Genomic DNA, 16,962 nt, shown 5'->3' with positions numbered 1-16,962 from the left:
TGATTTTTCATGGGGCTCTCCTCCCAGCTGCAGCTTGTAGGATAATTAGTTTAGGCATTGTGGCATTGCCCAACAACACAGTGTTGTGACACTGTGTCCTTTTGTTGGAATGTGGTATTTGGATGAGTGTGTGACATCCGGACAAGACAGGAGTGATGCAGAGGCAAGGTGCAGTGCTGTGCTGTGCTGTGGTCATTTTGTACTACAGCAAATTTAAAACAGGAACCAGATCTTTCTATAATGAGCTCATGGTCTCTACTACCTTCAGTTACCTTCTTCTACTCTATCAAAACAAAAAGCAGTCAAGTAGCTTGACTTGTTGTTGGATGTGTTGGATAGGTGTTTGATAGTGTATAGACTAGCATGGCTTACTCTCTGTTACTTCTTCTACTCTATTACCCAGCTGTCCCCTCGCCCAAAAAGCCCTGGATCTAACATAGGTGCCAACCATCTTCCTGACCACCTGATTGCACCTTCCACCCTTTCCTATGCCTTGGCTGTTTAAACTGGCAGCACTGCAAGTTATGGATTTGTCATGTGTGTATGGCACCTAGCACAACAAGGCTCTGCGTAGGACCTTTAGGTATTATTGCAATAAATAACTGCAAGTAATTCACTCTCCCTGCAGCCTTTGCCACCCAAATGTTGGGGGGTTAAGAACCTGCCAGTGAAACTGACCCGAAAAAAGCCTGAAACTGACATCTTTGATTGTGCTGAGAGAAATGCAAAAAAAGGAAAAACAACAAGGACTCTGGTAGCACCTTAAAGACTAACGATTTCAGAGTGTCATAAGCTTTTCTGTAATTTGATTCCATAATAAAATTGTTAGTCTATAAGGTGCCATAAGAATCCTGGTTGTTTTTGGTGAAGCTGAAAATCCCTGAAGAGTGAAAATAGGAAGCCACTAAGAGCACCAGTTGGAAGAAATCAATCTGATTTTTAGATAACCCCTGTCAGTTGAACGAATCTCTGGTCTTACGTGCAGTGGAGGGGATGAAATGTGTTTGGTGCAAGTCACTCAATATCACCTAACCACACCTCCAAAGTTCAACAGAATTTCATGAAAAGGGGCAACGGCTGAGCTTGAAAGTGTTGTCTGACGATGGATGGCTTTGACAGTGGGGCTGGAAGGGGACACGGCTTGTTGCCCATGCCTAGTGAGAACTTTAAGCAAAGGACAACGTTCAGGCAAATACAAAGGAGAGAAAATGCCCTTAGCTGAGGCTCAGTCAGGACACAGGAAAAAAACAGCTCAGGCTGACAGTGGAGGCTGGTGTGGTTAACAGCCCTCCTGACACTATTGTGCAGCATCCTGCAGGTAAGACCCGGAGATGGCTGCAGTCCCTTGTTCACAGTCAGACTTCCTCTCGGCTGCAAAGATCTCCATTTTCCCTTTGCCGTACATAGCTGGCTCCTTCCCTCTGATCAGTTCCCAGAAAAAGATTTCAGCGACACTGGGACCTTTTAACACCAGCTCTGACCACACCTGCCTTTGGGAGAATCCGACCAAAGGCTGGACTCTGGTCTCACAACGTGAATCAGGAGAGGCTCCATTTCCGCCAGTGCATACAATCCGAGTGAGGCGACAGCCCCCAAGGCCTCGTCCCTATCCTATGGCAGGCTCTGGCCCTTCGTCTCAGTTATCAGAATCTCTGGGCACCTCACAATTGTTAATGGATTTACCCTCACAACACCCCAAGGCTGGACATGCCCAGTTCATAGGTGGGGAATGGAGGCCCAAAGAAAGGACTGAGTTTGCCCAGGGTCCTGCAGGGAATTAAACACAGGGCTGCCGTGCCCCTGGCTGCCCTCCTCAGCCCCCGAGGGCTTTTGTGCTTTCCCTTTTCCCACGAGGCCTGATTCATGGATACTGCTGGATCTTACTCAGCTGGCCAAAGCCGTGATCTCAATGCACTTGGGGGGTCTCCTGCAGGATGTCAAGAGGGCACTAGATTGTTTGAAGTCCAAGAGTGGGCAGGAGGCCCTGATCTAAGGATGTCCGTGGGCACGGCTGCTAAGCCAGCTGCACATCTCCCTGACCATCGTTCTGCCTGAAGCGACTTAAGGAAGGTGCCTCGGCTCTGAATGGTGGCAGAAGGAACGGCCTTAAGGCCACAGAAGGGGAATGTCACCCCCGCTGAGGTAGCCAGATTGACTGACGCGGCGTTGCCGGAGGCGGGGATTTCTGAAGCACTTGATGGAGGAGATGGATGGGCAAACATATGGGAATCATTTATGGGCCTGCGATTAAAGTCTGCAAATATGTCCCCCTGCTATAGTGTGCTGGCAGGGCTGCAGCACAGCGAGTATCTTTTCCTGAAGTGTGCACTCTGCTGCCAAGTTATGGACGTATATTTCTGTCATAGAATCATAGAATACTAGGACTGGGAGGGACCTCCAGAGGTCATCAAGTTCAGTCACCTGCCCTCACAGCAAGACCAAGCACCATCAGCATCATCCCTGTCAGATGTTTACCCAACCTGCTCTCCAATATCTCCAGCGATGGAGATTCCACAACCTCCCTAGGCAACTTATTCCCGTGTTCAACCACCCTGACAGTTAGGAACTTTTGACTGTTAGGAATCTTGAGGCACAGGCCACGGGCCGGACTGATGCGGCCGCAATGCGTCACGTACTCAGGGCTCCATCAATAGCTGGGCTGGGAATACGTTTGCAGCTGAGGCAGTCGTTATATTGAAGAGACAGACGCCAGCCCTGTGACAGTGTGTGTGCAGGTGGACGCACCACTGCCATCTACTGGGTGGAATCAGAGGTGCTGTGCTGTGTGGCAGAGGTACGTAGACCGTGGGGGTAGTCAGAGGTCTTCCGGGGGGGCACCATCTCACCTAGATATTTGCCTAGTCTTACAATGGGCAACGTAGAAAGCACGAGCCAAGTCAGCACGAATTTCATATTGACAGTGACTGTTTTATACTGCTTTATATACTGTAACTGCAAGGTAAGTACAACATGTACATTCCAACTGATTTTTTTATAATTATATGGTAAAAACAAAGAAGGAAAGTAAGATTTCAGCAAGAGCGTGCTGTGACACTTTTGCACTTTTCTGTTTGATTGTGTAAGCAAGTGGCTCTGAAGTGCGGTGTAACTTGGGAGGTACACTGGAAAAATCAGACTCCCAAAAGGGGTGCTGTAGCGTAGAAAGTTTGAGAGCCATTGTCTAGTATTACTGGGATATAGCCCTGGCTTCCCTTTAGCTCAAGTGCATTGTGGCTTTGAGCAGGGAGATCAGGGTGCTAGCCCTGCTGATGCTATGAAGTTCTGAGTGGGGCCGGTAGGCAGCCCAGCACTCCAGTGTTGCATGTTACTATAGATGCGTGGTAACAATCTCACACTGCTGCAGAATTAAATGCAAAAAAGAAATCCCAGATTGGAACCTGGCAATAAAACCTGCTGGTGGGGACAAGACAAGGGAGCAAGAGTCAGGGGCAGTTAGTTCATCACGTGCCTTATCTTCTATTCCACCTTTCACTCATCAGAGGGTCTTAAACCACTTCACAGCCTTCAGTGAATTAACCCTCTAACCAGTGTGCCTCGACATTTCCCAACTCCATCCTCTCATTAGACTGGGACGCCAGAGTCACCCTACAAATTGAGCTGGGATCCAGCTTGGACCATCCTGAGGAGGGCAGGGTGCTTGTGACACCTCCCCTCCAGGCTGAGAACCTCTCCACCGATGGACGCCAAGCCCCAAAGTTAGTTGAGCATGCTCATCCCTGGCAGTCCCAGGCTGGTTTCCATGTGGAGAGAGGGACTGTGCCTGTGGCACTCTCTAATAGCAGGAGGCCTCTCAGGAGAGCTGAACTCAAAACTCAACTACAGCTAATGGAGATTTGCCCCAGGAGAAGGCCTCACTTCCCAGATGGCATTTCTGCAGGGGGAACTTTGCTGTCCATGCAGGACCCCTCAGTGCACAGCATGCCCCGGTCCTGCATTTACTCAGGAGGGCGACGTTTCTTCATCTCCTTCATGGGATTCATGGTGAGCTAGCCTCTGGCAAAAGACCTCCCGGACGCCCCCAGCTGCACTACAAAGATGTCTGCAAGAGAGACCTCAGAGAGGTAGACATCGAGCTGGACAACTGGGAAGAACTAGCAGATGACCGCAGCAGATGGAGGCAGGGGTTACGCAAGGGCCTTCAGAAGGGGAAGATGAGGATCAGACAGCTAGCAGAGGAGAAGCGAGCGCACAGAAAGCACACTAAGGACTTGCCAGACACCCACCACATCTGCTAGAGATGCAGCAAGGACTGTCACTCTCGTGTGGGTCTTCATAGTCACAGTAGACGCTGTAAATGAAGTCCTCAACTGAAACTATAAAGGGAGCAATCCATAGTCTATGCAGACTGAAGGATGCCTACCTCATGGGATTTTGTTTTCTTCCCTCAGCAACAGACAGTTACACAACCATGCCAAGTGGGTTCTGAGAACTCTGCCCCCCTTCTGAGGTGCAGAGCTTTCTTTCTCTTTTTTTCCTTTCCTGCCTTTGCAACGAGGAAGTAGGTCACATTTCAAAGAAGCCTATTACGGGTGCTGGTGAATGTCAGTCAGCGCAGGGGATGGGACGGGGCCTGTTTCCCTCCAGCTCACGTCCAAAACCATCACGCTGCATTTACGCCCAGGAATATTGTTCCCTCGCTCTGCATGTTTGATGTAAAGCGATCCCACCCAGGTCTTCGCCCTGTCTGCAAACCCAGGTACGTTGCAGTGCGCATCTCCAGGATTACTTAGGCATTGAGGTGTGATATTGCTGCTCCTGTCCCGTCTCTTAGGTCTCTCTAAACATCCTGAGGGTGCTGGGGGCCTGTTCAGGGTCACTGCAAATGCGTACAGTCCACTTCCTGGCCGCATGGGCCCCATTTTTGTCCAGGGTTACCCTGTTGATTTCATGAGTGTTACAGCAGAGCAAAGCAGGAAGAAGGGTAGAGTGTTTCAAGGCCCATGAGTTTTCTTTTCAGAAGGGCGAGTGGAGGGGGTCAGGCAGGTGATAGTTTGTAAATGGTCTGACATCCTGTTCATCAGTGGTACGCAAACTCCCAGTACCCACCTCCAGAGCCTTTCTCTCATCCACCTGGGATCTGGCCTGGTCCCAGTTTGCAATATGGGAAGGGGAGCAGGGTTAAGGTTCCCTGACATCTATTGATGAGCTCCATTAAATAACAAAGTGGGCCTCCATAGTCTCCCTATGGACAAATACTGACACCAAATATGCTGCACAAGACAAACTGTTGGCAAATTTTCATCTGTTTCATTTTATTTGTCGTCTCGTCTCTTCTTGCTCTGCACTTGTCTGGTGAACACAAGCAGCATGACAAACCCCTAGCCAACGGGTTACAGAACACAGTGGAACAAAGGAAATTTGAGGTTAAGTTTCCAGAAAACTTTCTTAATGCTCTTAACCCTATTAGAGCATGGAATTAGCTCCCAAGGGACTCTGTGGAAACCCCACCAGATGAGTCAGTTATAATTAGATAAGGACAATGGAGTGGAAAGATCACAGGAAAGGCTTGATTTTCGGCAGGGTGTTCTGTGCATTGCCCTTTTTTATCCTTTCTTCCTAGGAGTGGCACAATGCTCTGAGTGGCAAGCTGACGCTCTGTAAAATCCTTTGCCCCCATAAGTAAGGAATACAGCATTTCATAGACAAAGCCACGCTAGAGTGAGGTATTAACTTGACAAGGGGACATGTTTATTTGCCACCAAGATCGTAATTAGGAGATGGAACCTGACGAGGTCACTCCTGTCCTTGGGCACCTGGCTTTTAACCAAGAGAGGCGGTGGGCACATTTGTCTTTGCTTGGCCAGTGCCTGGGAAACAAAGGAGAAATCAGAGGCCTTTGGCTCCAGAATGGCAATAAATCTCTTAGTAAGGATGGGCCAAATGGAGTACAGGAAGCAAAGAGGTCAGGGACTGGCCCATCATTGAGAATGCCCCATTTTTCACCCCAGTGATGGCCTTGTAGGCCAGAGTTGAGCCATTTTACTGGAGGAGGGGAGAGAGGCTCGTAATTGCTGCTACCCGCCTGGGTGAATCCCTGTGTAAGTGAGCTGCCGGACTCCCAGCTGAGTCCAAGAGATGTGGCTTCCCAGACATACATGGGGAGTCAATGCGAAATAACCTCAACTTCTCCCTATATGGCAGAGCACCCCCTGCTTTTCTATGAGCTCTTACTAATCCCAGCCACCCTAACAAAGTGTTAGCTGGACTGCACCATATGGACTGTCAGCATCAGGGCTTCTGCTGCATGTGATTTTATGTTTCTCGTCAGGATCAGTCCCTCTCTGTCCCCCTGTATTTTACAGGTGATTCATCATGACTCATTACTGTTAATTGTTTCATTTCTATTGCAATAGGACCTGACTGAGACCCCGTTTTCCAGGGCACTGGACGTCCCTAGAGGGAAATGTTTGTCCCTGACCCAAAAAGATTACCAGTACAGTAGAACCCCAGAGTTAGGGACAGGGCAGGAATGGAGCTTTCGTGTAATTCTGAAATGTTCGTAACTCTGACCAAAACCTTATGGTTCTTTCCAAAGTTTGCAATTGAACATTGGCTTAATTAAGCCATGAAACATCCCTGGGCCGAAGAATAGCCAGCTTCCCCGGTATTTGTCTAGGAGTTTATGTTTCACGCTGGTCTGTATCTGTTGTGGGTGTTGGGGGCGGGGGTGGAAAGGGGTGTGGTTTTGCTGCTGCCTGAGCAGGTACAAAGGGGGCATGGGGCTGACTGGTCAGTTTGTAAGTTTGTAACTCTGGGGTTGGTACCTCTGAGGTTCCAGTATAGCTACAACAGACTGGGCCGGGGCTGGGGCCAGGGCTGGGGTGGGGGGCAGGGAGAACTGAATGTGGTTCCTATGGCTTATTTATTAAACTACAGCAAGAGAAAAGGGGAGCTGGCTGCTCTCAGAGAAGGACAGGCTGGTGGTTAGGGCACCAGACTGTGTGCCGGGAGGTCTGGGTACAATTCCCTGAACTTCCTGTGTGGTCTCTAAGTGCCGCGGAACAATGCGGGTAACAGCCCGGCTTTACTTCAGAGGGATGCAGTGAGCAGGTATTAAAACTTGCAAGATGCTTGGCTGCTATGGCGATGGAGGCCAGCTCAGGGCCCAGGAGAAATCTGCACTTCTAGCGACACTGGCCATTCAGCACATTTTACCTCAGTGCTTCACTAACGGCGCTGGGCTTGCACCTACTGCCAGGGACATGCAGCCTGCTCTGGGTGAAACAGTGACTCTTTGTAACAGAGGCAAAAGCCAGCGTATGAAGGGTGACACAGGAAACTGCAGGGAGAGGCAGAATGCTCTTATCCAAGCTGGTATTCTTCATGCACATGGTGGCTGGGCATCTCCTCCTGCATAACAATCACCATGGAGCTCTGAGGGCTGTGAAGGAGGCCCCAGGGTACGTGTCCTTTCTGAAAGTGCGCACTAATACCGGCATGCAGCTGGCAGGAGCCTGGCCTCGCTGCTGATCCAAAGGGAGCCATGCCTCCATCTGAACTGGAAATGCCTGTTCACAGTGAGCCTTACGTCCCTGAAAAGTGTCCCAGCCGGGAGGGCCAATGACAATCACGCATGCCCTCCATCTGTGCAGGGGCCAACCAGCTGGAACAGATGCTCTCTGCGTGTTAGGTCCTTGCAGATCCTCTTCATTTTAGATGTGCTGTCCCCAGTTAGCTGCTGGTGTGCGTCTGAGTTGTACTGCAGAAAGGTTTGACTGTGGATTCCAACAGCTCAGACAGGTCAGTTATTGATGTGTCAGACCATTCTATAGCACCAAGCATTTTACTACTGCAAAGTGGCCCTGAGACCCAGTGGGTAAGGCTGCTGTGATCACAGCTCTGCTGAGGCCCTACCTACTGTCCAGGCATGCTAGGGTGCAGTTTGCAGCACGGGCAGTGGGACCTTGGGGTGGGGGGGGGCGGAATTTCCCAGGGATGCTCCATCCCAGACCATAGTGACATACTCAGGGGGGTAGCCCCTTCCCTGGCTTAGTTCGATGAGAGCAAGTGCCTGCACGTGGCTGCTCTGACCAGCACCAGTGCCTGTATATCTCCCAGAGCCGTGACTCACACCCACAGCTCCAAGTGTAAGCGTACCCTGAGGGTGGGCATGACATGCATAAGAGGGCCACTTACCACACAGCAATGGGAATTTAGCTCACCAGCAGCAGTGTCTGTGCCCTGTACAGGCCAGCGCAGACGGGAAAGCATCCCAATTAAGGGCAGCATGTGCAATTGTGGTTTTGCTTGAGTCAGAGCTAAAAATATTTGTGTCCATCTTTGCCATGTAGCAGATACTACAGGCTCAATTTTCAAATGCAGTATTCATACCACTTCCACAAACAAGGTGCATTGCCTGCAAAAAGTTACTTCTGCACTTGCACACTCAAAATGGACAATTTCACGTGTGAAACAGCACCTCATGTACCCCCACATCCGGTTGCACCAATGCCTGCTGGTCACAGGCAAACATCCCCTTGCACTTCAGCACCTTTAGCACTTTGCAAGTGCTGCTGGGCTGACCGAGTGTGAACCTTTTGCCCCCAGTGAATTAATACTATGCTCTAAAAAAGGAGAGCGCCCACAGCAGTGTCTCGTAAGGAAGAATATTAATGGGACTTTACATGCATCTTTGGAAATTAACAAGAAAGGAAAAAATTTCGGGCTTAGAAAGTGATTTTAGCAGAATGATCACCTCCAGATTCACAGCACGACACACAGCCCTTCCAATCAGCTGAGGATATGCTGGTGGGGGCCTCAGCCTGCATCACCTCCAGCAGGCATTGTCACTCACTATGGCCGTGGAATGTAAATCATATCTCACAGGACTTGCCCTGGCTGCTGATTAAGTTGTGCATTGACTCATGGCTCCTGAAGGAGCAGCAGGTCTGCTCAGCTGAGCTGCTTTTGCTGTTAGGCTCAGCTGAGCCTTAGTTCAGTGCTGGCTTGTTATTTCATTTGCCCCAGTTGTAAAGGTTAACCAAAATCGAAGCTTTAGGTTGCTCCCCTGTGTGCTACCCATCCCCCACTGTTCTATCACTCACCACCAGCCTCAGCATTTCAAAGCAGACTACGCACAGGAAGCTTGATTCTTATTTACATTAAGGCTCCTGTCTACTGGTGGCATAAGGCACCTTGGTGGCAATGAATATAAGGCCCTACACGCATGGCTGCCTTTAATTGTTCTCAGTCTGATATGTAAGCCCCTAATGGAGAGCAAATTGCACGGGAGTTTTCAAAGGATCTGAAGGCTCCAGCTCCCACGGCATATCAGTGGGGCCGGGCACCTAACTCCCCCAGACTTTTGGAAAATTCTGTCCTTACAGCTTCTCAATCAGTGGCCTGCTTTACGAAGTCGCTGCCTGTCCCCAGCTGAGCCTGGCTGGGGTTTTTTTAAACACGGTGGGTTTTTTGTTTATTTGTTCTACTTTTGTCAACAAATATCAATCAGTTGAATTGGAAACTTTTTGCTGAAAAGGGCCAGTTTTGACTAATTTTTCAGCTGGGAAAAAAAGTTGAAGTTTCAAAACAGTCAGAATAGAAGTTTTCAACCTTTTAAGAAAAAAATTTCTGGCATTCTGACTTAAGACAAACTTTTCCTTTCAACGTTAAGACTAGACTAACAATTAAAAAAAAACGGTCACAGTTAAGCTGACGTGCAGTTGTAGCCAGGCTGGTTCCAGGACATTAGGCAGGCCAGAGGGTTTAGTACGTTTTATCTGGCCAACTTCATCTGGCCAACTTCTGCGGGTGTGACATCCCTTTCCCACGCACCTATCGCAGGCTGACATGAAATATATCAATTGACCTGGAATGTTCTCCCTGCCGCCCCCGAATTTTGTTCATTGAAATTTGATGTGAACTTTTTGTCCCAATGCATCTTGGGAAAGATTTTGGATATATAGAAATTTTTCACAGGACAGGACAGAATGTTTTTTTCATCCACTTCTCCTCCCAGCTCCCACCTTGCCTGGGACTTCAAGGGGAGTGAGGACCCATTGACTTACAGTTGCCTAACTTCCACAGAATAACAAGAAGTCCTGTGGCACCTTATAGATTAACAGATAGTCTGGAGCATCAGCTTTCATGGGCAAAGATGCAGTGTATCTTTGCCCACAAAAGCTTATGCTCCAAAATATCTGTTAGTCTATAAGGTGCCACAGGACTTGCTGTTCTCAAAAATACAGAGTAACACGGCACCTCTCTGATCACTTCCACACAGTGCTTCTACAATGCATAAACCATCCCAGCAGCCTGGGGTTCCCAGGCAGGCTCCAGTTCAAGCCAGAATGTCCACATGACTATTTTGAGCCCTGGAATGCGAGAACACGTCAGTTGGACATGGTGCTGCCGGGTGTTTGGTAACAAAGCTGCTCCTTGGGAAATCTTCCTCGAAATGCCTAAAAGGTGTATTTCTCTGCAGGATTCTTGTCCTCCAAGCACCAGTTCTTTGGGCTTAGAACGATTCACGGTTATGTTCACTAGTCCGCGCTGGCTGCTTTACATGGCTCTGACGGATATTGGGAACTATTGTGCCAAACTGTAAACCCTGTATGTGATTGAAACCAGATCAAACCGGGGGGGTGGCAGCCCCCCCAAGTTCCAGCACCCACGCTGGGGTACACTAGTGAAGCTGGCCCGAACGGTTATTCAACTTTTCCTCGAGTTCTACAGGGAAAAACAAGATCGTGGGCAACATGTGAATGAACAGGTATAAAACCAACATGGGCGTTCCGATTCTGTATTCGTGTGCGTGCAGAGAGCCCTGCAGGGGTATGGAATTGGTATTCACATCCACAAAAACAATCTACAGCTGTGGATTTGCAAAGGGCTCTGCAAGTGCAGATTGGGCTGGCCCTGGCTAAAAATCTTCCCTGGGATTCTTTAAAAGGCATTTAAATCTCTTCAGCCAAATTTCACATGGAAATCTCATCTGATGGCAAAGTGGCTTTGAGCATTACTTTGGTGGTAGCTCATTTTACGTCTGATCTTGGTCCCCCCTAAGGGCATGGGAAATCCCCAGGGATGGCAAGCTGCTGCTGGCTAAAACTTCGTTTGATTGCAGGACAGTAGTTATTTTTTGAGAGCCAGAAGGAAACGTCCCATCTGCAGGATGGAGTGGAAACATCGCTCAGCAGGAATAAGAAAAATGTCCAGGCACTGCTTACTCTGTTGCCATTGTGGGCCTGATCAGGGCCTGGTTCCAGAGGATCTGGGGCATTTTCTGCAACGGGATGAGCCCCTGCAGCTCCCATCAACTTGCCCTGTTCCCACGGCAGTGCCACAGCTGGGCCTTCACATGCTATTCGGCCACAGCCCAAGAGAAGCCAGACCCTCTGTCCTGGGCAACGCAGCAGCAGAAGGCTGAACTGGGGCCAGGCACACAGAGGTGGAGATAGCAGCACTGTGCTGGAACAATTTGTGCAGTGGGAGGTGCCGAGAGTCATGGAACCAAACAGTAAAATGGAATCCACTCAGATCAAGGGGTGCAGGAGCACTCCCCCCACCGCCTGCTTGCAGCACCGACGGATAGCACGTAACGGGAACAGATGCACGGGGCTTTTAAAACGGGAGGCAAGTGTAACCCAGGCCTGCTGGGTGTGGTGCTCTGTCCCTCTCTAGTGGCACCTAGACCCCCTAGTTTTGTGGCTCAGTCTGTACTGTACCCCCTTGCAGGAGCTGGATGGGCCTCATATACCCCCAACTTCTACCTCACTTCAAAAACAACTTGCTTGCAAAATCAGATGGAATAGCCAACAGCGGGCTGTGCCCCGTAGCAGCGCCAGCTGCTGACTCTCTCATTTTCACCATGTCGTTATAACATTAATCAACGGGAGTGTAGCTTCTGGACTTACATTTCGTATGCAGGGTAGAGCGCAGTGTGAACAAGTCACTGGCTGCATGACATTTGAGTTTGTACGGACCTTGCTGGTCCATTTTATGCAGCAGCCTGCTGCAAACCTAGGCCAACAGCTGGAGGATCTGATGCGGCCCCTGGAAGATTTCTGCATGCCCCTGTGGATATGTGGGCCTCTGTCTCAGAGCCACCGATCTAGCGAGAAAAGCGCCTGGGGAGCCTTGGTGAAAGGCATGTGGCTTTTAGCTCATGCAGTAGAAGCTGATGCATTCAGCTGCAAGTTCAAACCCACCTGCTGCCAACCTGGATCTTTCAGTGTCACGTATTTCCAGACACCGGGACTCCTGGACAGCAGAGGTCGGTACCTCTGGCAGGCAGTGAAATTTAGCCAGGCCAGGTGAATGTGGGATTAGTGGAATGGTCACACTGGTGCTTCTGTGGCCACACTGGCTCTCTTGGCAGAGAGTTTCACAGCCGTGTGGAGTAGGGGAACAGTGGTGTGAGCAAGAGACTCAGAATTCAGCACGGACGCAGGCGAAGCAATGCCAACATACCACCACCTGCACCCCGATCCTGCACTTGCTAGCGCATGGGTGGACTGCTGCATTTACCCACAGCTACTGCATCAGCAGTGGTGTACACTATGTATTGCAAGAGCAAAGCCTGGCGACAGTTCTGGAAACCAAGCATGGGGCGGGGGAGTGTTTGTCACAATACATGGTTTGATGTGCCAAATGCTTGCGTATAAAGGCACCATCCCATGACTTGCTGCACCTATTGGTGAAGTGGGATCTCACTTCAGGGGAAGAAGGGATGGTTTACAGCTTAGTAGAATTAATGACAGGCTTAGTTTAGCAGGAGTAAGTATGTAGAATACCTCCAGCCCGGACTGTTTGGGAACAGTATCTTGAGGCAGTGCTTGTCTTTTCTATCTCTGTCTATGGTTTAGATGGCATGGCTTATCCTGAAAGATCTCAAGCGCTTTACAGACCAAGTGATCATGCTGCCTGCCTTGAGGGTAGCGGACAGCCCACAGCCCCCGGACACAGAGGTGTCAGGCAGCAAGTAAAGAAAAATGCAGAATACATGTTTCCGATAGGCAAATTCTCTGTTGTTTTGGGTAAAATCCACAGTGAATCTGTCTGCTGCTGGGAGAAGACCCTGGCCTCTGAAGGGCCCCGCCTGTGTCTCCTTCCAGGGCTCTCCGGCCAGGACAAGTGAAACATGGGGAGATTTCACAAAGAGGAAGGGAGTCATTTTGAAAGCTCCCCTTGCCACACAAACTGAGGCAGAACATTGCTCGCAGAATTCCATCTCATGGCTGGGGCTCATGGACTCTAGGAGATGAACTGGGCTCTTCCAGAGACTGCTGGAACAATCCCAAGTCAGACAGCATCCAGGGTAAGCAAACCGCCCTCTGCAGGTTGCACAGGAAAACAGCTCTGCTTGACAGTCCCTGGGACTGCATTACTCATTAACTGAGCATGTGGACACTTGCCTGGCCTCCGCGAAAATGGTCACAGATCTCAGCTTGTCACTGGGATTAGCACCAATGATACTTCTGCCCCAAAATTTCCGTCTCAAAGTGCTTGCAAATGTAAAGAATGAGATGACAAATTGCAGGAGGAGGGCTTAGAGCAGCTCATCAGGTGGAGAAGGACCAACAGAAGGTGTCCTTCACCTACAGGGCCTTGGTTCACCTCCTAGATTGGTCCAGAATGAATGGCTGGTGCCATCTGTGAAATGAATGTGGTGGGTCTTGTTCCAATTCAGCCCCTGAAAGGATTTGGCCCCTACTAGACAGATGGTGAGACTAGGTGATCATTGGGGGTCCCAGGAGATGTTAAAAATTGATGAATGAACATGTTTATTGGGACTTTCCAACATTTTTGACAAAGTCCATCACAATGCCTCATAAGAAAGTGGCCAGAACGTGTCAATACTAAAAAGACAGGCAGGAAGAGTGCAATGAATCTTCCCATTCTCTCCTCTCTCTCTCCCGTCACTCTGCTTAAAATGCCTCTGACTGCGTTTTCGCCTCACAAGATCCTAGAGGTCACAGGGGCCAATGGAAAGGCGAGAAGAATTTCTTATCTGAACATGGACACTCATCCACTATGAATCAATTGGACTGAGGCAACACAACACAAGCCCGTAGGGGCTTCCATGTCAACGGTAGACCTCTCTGCGCAGAATCCACACTGCGATTCGGGGTACACCCTCTCAGCAATCTTCTGGGGTCTGCCAAGGATGACAACTATACGTTAGAGGTCGTCCACAAGTTCGTTTACCTCGGGTCCACCATCACTGACACCCTGTCGTTGGACACTGAGCTAAATAGGAGGATCGGAAAAGCGGCCACAACTCTGTCCAGACTCAGCAAGAGAGTGTGGAATAACAACAAGCTGTACACTTACACCAAAATGCAAGTCTACAGAGCCTGCATCCTCAGCACCCTCCTTTATGGCAGTAAGACTTGGACCCTGTATGCCCGCCAGGAAAAGAGGCTGAACGTCTTCCACTTGCGCTGCCTCAGGCGCATCCTTGGAATATCATGGAAGGACAGAGCGACCAACACCGCCGTCCTCGAGCAAGCTGGAATCCCAGCCATGTACACCCTCCTCAGGCAGCGTCAGCTCCGCTGGCTTGGCCACGTCCACAGGATGAATGATGGAAGGATTCCAAAAGACATCCTGTATGGTGAGCTAGCCTCTGGCAAAAGACCTCCCGGACGCCCCCAGTTGCCCTACAAAGATGTCTGCAAGAGAGACCTCAGAGAGGTAGACAACGAGCTGGACAACTGGGAAGAACTAGCAGACGACCGCGGCAGATGGAGGCAGGGGTTACACAAGGGCCTTCAGAAGGGCGAGATGAGTGTCAGACAGCTAGCAGGGGAGAAGCGAGCGCACAGAAAGCACACTAAGGACTTGCCAGACACCCACCACATCTGCAAGAGATGCAGCAAGGACTGTCACTCTCGTGTGGGTCTTCATAGTCACGGTAGACGCTGTAAATGAAGTCCTCAGTTGAAACTATAAAGGGCGCGATCCATAGTCTATGAAGACTGAAGGATGCCTACTACTACTACTACTACTACTACTACTAGGGGCTTCCAAGCAGCTGTCAGCCTGGAACTGCGAATTGTTTCTCATCCAGGCTGGCTTCCGCCTGGTGACCCAGAGGTGAAAGGGACTGTGGCAAAACCCCAGGTCTTTGAGCAAGAGCTTTGCCCCGGGAGAGTTCATTCTCCCGGGTTGTCACCAGATAAGGAGCAGCCTGAGCAGCCTGCACACAGAGGCAATAACTGAACGTTGGTGGGCATTGCAGAAGGGGATGGATGGAGGAGATGGAGGGTTTTCTGGGGAACCCTTCGCTGCTGATCTCTGCTGCTGCACAGAGGCAGTGGCAGACTGAGGCTGGGCCACATTATGAGCAGATGTCGCTCAGCAAAGATCACCAGAAGTGATGGGCTTGGAATGTGGGCTAAAGGCCTGGGGAGTCTTCTCAGGGCGCTGTTTGTGAGACAGCAGTGATTCGGCAAAGGCATGGGAAGACTGACCTGGCTCCAGCCTGGCAATAAAGATCTTAGCAAGGAAAGGCCTTGAGTAATGCAGGCCCGACCCCCGGGGGAGGGCAGCACAAAGAGGTCAAAGGCTGAGGCCACTGAGACTCTACCCTGTTTTCTCTACTAGTGATGGGCTTGTTGGCCAGGGCTGAGCCACCTCCCAGGGAAGGGATGAGACCAGCCCACACAGCTCCTATTCTACCGGTAGTCTGAGCAGCTCATTCTTCAGGGCCATCAGTTTGAGCCCTCTGACCGTCAGCAGCAAAGATGGCAGAATTCCAGCAGTTGGAAGCGGACCACTTCTCCACTAAGTGTTTTCCATGGAGCATTGCTGGGCCTGACATTACATGTCAGCCAGGACTAGAAATCCAGAGAATCGTTTTCCCTCAGTGGAACCTCCCAGAATTTCCAAAATTAGCTCTGGGAAGCTCCCATTTGCTCATCCCAGTCATTACCTGCCAGCGTGGGCTTATTTTCTATTTCCTAGTCCACTTTCAAATGGCTCGAGTAGCAGGGCTTCCACCACGGCCCTGGGGAAGACTATTCCCTATGCTAATGGAAACAGTTTCTGCTAATCAGCCATTTTCCTTCTCTTAATGTCATGACACTTCTACTCAAATCATCCCCTTGGAGCTGCCTAAACAAACAGCCTCCTCTCCTCTCTGATCAGGCTCTCCAGCCAGTTGGAGTTGGTTATTGCGCTTCCCCCTGCCATGCTTGGCCAGCATACCCTGTGCCTAGGCAGTTCATGAGAATGACACTCACAAATCAGTCCTGCCAATCCTTTCGGCAGTTTTAGAGCTCTCGGAATTTGTGCTTATTTGTTGACATTTTTCTGATACGGAGATGACAGCTGAACTGTAGAACAGCAGGCTCAGGGTTCCTGGTTCTTCCATTGCCAAGGCAGCAGCATCTAGTGTGTCTTGTCTGCTCTACTTTTTTTTTTTAAATAGCAACTTTTTTTAAGTTTATTTTGTACAAAGGGGACTTGTGTTTGACTGAGAACAGACTAATGCACCCCAGGCCTGGCTGGCTTTCGCCCCAGCTGATGACAGCTTTTGTTCCAGTTGCTTGGCTGGCTGTACACATAAAAGTGAACAGCATTGGCCTAACAACAAACACAGGGTACCCCAAAAAGTTACTGCCCCCCCAGATCTCCCGGCCCACCAGATTGCCCTGTCAATGAGATACTAAAGCTCTGACTCATGACCATGAGAGCTCTCTTGATGCTTGTTGCAAGAGCAGAGATGTTATCGTGATGTCCTGGCTAAACTCCAGTGTGAGTAACTATGAGTGCCCTCTGTGTAGCACCTCCTGCAGTTTTAGCTGGAGAGTTCATTCTTCCCTTCCCAAGACACTTGTGGAAGGGCGCCAGCAGAACACCGGGGCATTGTCCCCTGTATGCTAAGCGCTTGGGCGGCTGCCCAGGAGAGATTCAGGTGCCACATGGCTGATTGGCAGAGCACCCACAGCCAGCAGCCTGTGCTCCCACTGGCAGTGCCCATCCACACGTGCCTCG

The 16,962-nt window shown here is 50.1% G+C and overlaps 1 protein-coding gene across 1 annotated transcript in view; it reads left to right on the top strand.

Annotated features, from left to right (window-relative positions):
* Positions 1–4,605: 4,605 nt before the first annotated feature.
* Positions 4,606–16,962, top strand: part of ZAP70 (zeta chain of T cell receptor associated protein kinase 70) — a 47,744-nt gene continuing 35,387 nt past the window's right edge. The window contains exon 1 of the mRNA XM_074978338.1: positions 4,606–4,717. The gene's annotated coding sequence lies outside the window, so the exon portion shown is untranslated. The remainder of the gene's footprint in view (positions 4,718–16,962) is intronic.

The sequence above is a fragment of the Carettochelys insculpta genome, chromosome 27, assembly GCF_033958435.1.
Source record: "Carettochelys insculpta isolate YL-2023 chromosome 27, ASM3395843v1, whole genome shotgun sequence".
Classification (NCBI taxonomy): Eukaryota; Metazoa; Chordata; order Testudines; family Carettochelyidae; genus Carettochelys; species Carettochelys insculpta.
The sequence above is the reverse complement of the archived record's forward strand: the minus strand, read 5'-3'. Positions and strand labels throughout refer to the sequence as shown.